Source organism: Carlito syrichta, unplaced genomic scaffold (genome assembly GCF_000164805.1).
Source record: "Carlito syrichta isolate Samal-C Ts95f unplaced genomic scaffold, Tarsius_syrichta-2.0.1 Scaffold309824, whole genome shotgun sequence".
Classification (NCBI taxonomy): domain Eukaryota; kingdom Metazoa; phylum Chordata; class Mammalia; order Primates; family Tarsiidae; genus Carlito; species Carlito syrichta.
The window spans coordinates 1,421,764-1,427,002 of NW_007253920.1; positions in this window are offsets into that span (position 1 = coordinate 1,421,764).

Here is a 5,239-nt window from a genome sequence, read left to right on the forward strand (position 1 = left end):
TAGGAATATGCATACCCCTCAGGGACCAGCCTTGCCCAGAGGCCACTCCCTGAGGGAGGGGGCAGAAAGAAGCCAGTTATATGAGAAAACAGTCTATATCCAGACAATACCTCCCAACAAGGCAACTACGACTCCTATACTCGGAGTCAACACCAGCTTCTCTGTGGTCCATGCCTGCATCCTCTGACCAGACTCGGCCTCTCATCTGGTCTCTAGCCCTTTGACCCATTCCAACCTCCTGAAAGTCTGGGCCTTAAGGCTGGACCCCCTCGGTCTTGTAGCAGCACAGTCATGTTACCATCAACCCCTGTACCCTGAAAGCTTTTCTTCTTCCCGAGGGGCCCCTCTCTCTCACACGTGTATCATGGGATCAGTCACTTTGAAATATGTGTGTTCAGTGGCAGAATCAGTCCAGGGAGAGACAGGTCCCACCTTTCCCTTGGAACAAACTGAAGCCACCAAAGCCCATCTTTACATCACGTTCTTCTTGTTGGAAACCTATAATTTCCTTCATAACTTTGGGAAGATAATTATACCATGCTAGTGAGAGACAACTTGATGAATAACTATTTATTTTCAAAAGAGACATGTTTCATGCACTGGCTGCATAATGGGGTCAGGAGCACAGCAAGCTGTCACTGTGTTATTTATTTATTTATTTATTTATTTATTTATTCATTGTCACTTAGCCGCCTGGCAGGGTTCTACGCAGGAAACAGAAAATCTCTTTGTGATAGATACTATAATATCTTTGGCACTGCCTAGTAGCCATATTTGGAGACAAGGCTTGCAAGTATCTTACTGTCATTTGCCTAACACTGCTGGTCAGCCTTGTCCTGTTTCTGTTCCACTCACAGGCACTGCCCCACCCCAAGTACCCAGCACAGCCCAGCTGTGAGGCAGGTGCCACCTGCTGGGCCACAAAGGGTGTCGTTACTGGGGGTATCGCTGTTGAGTACCTGGGCTGATTCTTGTGTTGTTTTCACTGAAGATTGAATCCAGAACCTAGAATCAACTCCCTCATTCCTCAGAGGTTTGGAAGACACTTAGAACATTATCTACAATAAAGAAATATGAATAATACATTTAAAGTTTGGACCAGGAAAATATAGGTAGTAGCATAATTTTAAGAGCTAATGTTTATACAGCATTTACTGTATGTCTGCTATGGGTGAAAATGCCTCACATGGATTGGCTTAATGAGTTCTTGCAAAAAATGTGAGGCAGATGATATCATGATTACTATTTTGTAGATTGAAATTAAGGAACTTGCTAAAAAGTCATTCAGCTGGCAGGTGGTTGAACCAGAATTTAAACTTAGAGAGCCTGAGTCTGGCTGAAAGTGCTTTACCAGGATGTTATACTTGTCCCCGTAGTGGATGCTGTGGGGTGCCACCCAGACCAGCATGTCTGGGATTGAAACACTCATTTCTCCAGCTGAGGAGGGTGTCAGGGACTGACAGCTCAGTCCCTTGCTGAGGTCATGTCTCACCAAAATTATACCACCCATCCAATGACAGGTCGATGTAGGAATATAAAGGGCCCATCCATTGCCCCAATTCCAAACAACTCTGAAGGGCCATCCAAGATTCAGATCTTACCCCAAATCAGCTGAGACCTTTGGTTGTAATTGCATTACAGTTCACCTTCTAAGTCGCGCCAACCCTGCTTCTTCCCCACTCCCCACCACAGGTCTTATGACCAAGATTACATCTTAATGCATTTTCTACACATAGATTCCTGTCTCAGAATTTGCTGGCCCAGAGAACAAGATCTCCAACATGCCCTTAGACAGGATTCAGCAGAAAAAGTGAAATGTAGATAGATACACAGGTCTTAAGACTGCTACATAATACTTAAAGGGGGCTGATAATTTATCTCTGAACTTCCTGACAATCCTAGAGAGGATGGACACATACAAAGCCAGAAATTCAGGGACAATCTTGAAGACATATTTTGTATCTCAGATTTTCTTTTTTTTCTTATCTTTTTTTTATTACCCTCACTAGATATAACTTTATTAATTTTTTGTTTCTGTTGATGACACATGCTTATTGAAAAAATGTAAGCCATATATAAATGTATAAGGTAGAAACTTAAAATTATCACTTCAAATTTCACTGCATATTGAAATATCAAAAACACGTTGCCTACCCTCTGGTGCACCTTTTTATGCAAGCTCATAATTGAGCACAAGTGTATATCCTGAATTCAGTAATTTCTTACCAGTTCTACCAGTCCCATAGCAGTCCAAATCACCAAGCTTCCTTTGCTGGGACAACTCCAATAGTCTCCTGAGTGGTATTCTTACAGTCTATTTTCCATGTAGAAGTCAGAATGCTTTTAAAAAAAAATTAGGCCAGGTGCGGTGGCTCAGCCTGTAATCCCAGCCCTTTGGGAGGTCAAGGTGAGAGGTTTGCCTGAGCTCAGGGCAGGGTTCGAGACCAACCTGGGCAACTTGGTGAGACCTTGTCTCTACAATAAATAATAATAAATAAAATAAGCCACGTGTGGTAGTGTGTGCCTATAGTTCCAACTACTGGGAAGGCTGAGGTGGGAGGATTGCCTAAGCCCAGGAGGTCGAGGTGGCGGTGGCCCGTGAGCATGCCGCTGCACTTCAGCCTGGGCGACAGAGTAAGACTCCAACTCAAAAAAATGCATTAATTAATTAAACATACCATATTGCTGCTCTGATAAAAATCTTCTGATGGCTTTGTTTCACTCTTAGAATGATGGGGAAACCCCTTCCCAGTGTCTACAAGGCTGTCTCTGGCAGTGCCCTGCCTGCCTCTCTGACCTCCTCTCTGGCTACACCCCTCAATCACTTTTCTTCCTGCTGCTTCTCTGGTACTTAGATCACGTTCATTCTGCTTCCCGGCCTTTGCCTTAAAGCTGCTCTGTTTGGAGCTCTCCTCCCCCAGATATTTGTGAGGCTTATTTCTTCACTTCATTCAGGTCTCTGCTCAATTGCTTCCTCCCTCCAAAGTCCAAACCACTCAGTCTAAAATAGCAGCTCACCCCTACTTGTTCTTCCCTTTCTATTCCCTTAGTCTGGGTGGTATTCTTCATTGAATTTATGTTCACTTGAAATCACATATCTGTCTGTCTATTTGTTTTCTGTGTCCCCTCCACTAGCATGTGCATCCTTTGTCAGTAGGGGGGAGTTGTCCTTTTGTCCCTCAGTGTATAGAATAGTGCCTGGTTCATAGTAGGTGCCCATGAGATACCTGTAAAATGAATGGCTAATCCACTTAGATTGAAGTACATATTATAAGGCTTATTATATTCCCTAACTTGTGATCCTTGCTCTGATTCTTGAATGTTTTCCTCAAATGGTGTATGTGAGGTATTCACTGGGTCCTTGCATACCGGCAAGGATATATTTAGACTGTGTATAGGATTTGGGGGGTTTCAGTTCTTTTTTTTCTCAGTGATCTATAGATTGTATTTTACCATCTTCTAGCTTCTGGTATTGCAGATGAGAAGTCTGATGCCAAAATGATCCCTTTTCTTCTGTAAGGAAGGTTCCCAGAGGGAACAGAACTGTTAGATCCAGATACAATCCCAGGGCATTGCTGTGGCCCCAATCATAGTTACTTTCATCCTATCCTGCCCATTCATATTTCTGGGTTTCTATCCTGGTCCTTGAAACTGAGTTGTGAAAATTCCCTCTTCTTTTGTTTTCTTTTTCTTCCTCTTCTTCTTATTTTTTGAGTTGGAGTCTCACTCTGTTGCCCTGGCTGGAGGGCAGTGGCACACTCACAGCCACCGCAGCCTCAACCTGCAGGGCTCAGGTGATTCTTCCGCCTCAGCCTTCCAAGTAGCTGAAACTACAGGTACACACCACCACAGCCAACTAACTTTTTAAAATTTTATTTACTGTAGAGATGAGGTCTCACCAAATTTTCCAGGCTGGTCTCAAACCCGTGAGCTCAGGTAATCCTCTCACCTCAGCCTCCCAAAGTGTTGGATAATAGGCGTGAGCCACCGCACATAACCTCCTTTTGTTTCCTTTTGGAGGACCAAGGAGGCTGTGGGTGAGCGAAGGCTTTTGGTCACTTATCAGCAAGTCCATGTGATTAATAGAGAGCAAAATGCAATAGATGTGAAATTCCCAGGTGACACCCTAAATCACCATTGCAGATTGCTGACAGAAAGAGTCGGCCACTGTTCTCTGTCTCTTGAATTCGCCTGCTCTTTTTGAGAGACAAATTTGTGAGGAAGGGCTCTTTGGGGGAAATTTGGGCAGTGCTCTCTGTCTCTACCTTGTCCCCAAGTAGGAGGGGAGTGCCTGGGTGCCTGCCCAGTCACCACAAATATGGCAAGCAGGGGCTTCCTCCGGGATGCCCAGAAAACGTAACGTGTCTCCTCTATACACTCATGCACACAGACACGCATGCATGCAGACATGCACAAACAAGGGCACGCCTGGGAAATCCAGCAGATTGAAAGACCACAACTGCCTGTTTTCCTGGCTGAGTCTTGGGAATGCTTCTGCCTTCAGAGCTCCGAGGCCGGTGCGGTGGCTCACATCTATAATCCCAGCACTTTGGAAGGCCAAGGTGAGAGGATTACCTGAGTCCATGGGTTCAAGATCAGCCTGGGCAACTTGGTGAGACCTCATCTTTACAATAAATAAAAAAATTAGCTGAGCATGGTGGTGCACATCTGTAGTTCCAGCTACTTGGAAGACTGAGGCGGAAGGATCGCCTGAGCCCAGAAGGTCAAGGTTGCGGTGGCTGTGAGTGTGCCACTGCCCTCTAGCCTGGGTGACAGAGACAGACTCCAACTCGAAAGAAAGAAAGAAAGAAAGAAAGAAAGAAAGAAAGAAAGAAAGAAAGAAAGAAAGAAAGAAAGAGCCCTTGCACTTCCAGAGACTGTCCAGGTAAGAATAAGTATTTCCCTGCAGAACACATGTGGATCACGCCTCAGAATGACAGCCTGGGGTCCTGACATCTGACTTAAAGGCAAAGGTTTACCACCTACAAGAAAGTTGCATGTCTCTGGGTAAACAGAAATTCAGACAAGAGAAGTCCAATAGGAAACCCTAGAGAATCTGAGAGAATTTGGGAGTTTGAGAATGCACCCCAGAAGAGAAAAAGTCAGTGTAAGGTCACACTTCCAGAGGGGGCCTCCAGAATGTTAGGTTGGACCCGCCGGGGGTGTGGGTGTCTGGTGTGGGATCTGGTGCTGCATAAAAAGATGTAAAGAATTACACAGAAGTTAGGTGGGAAAATAT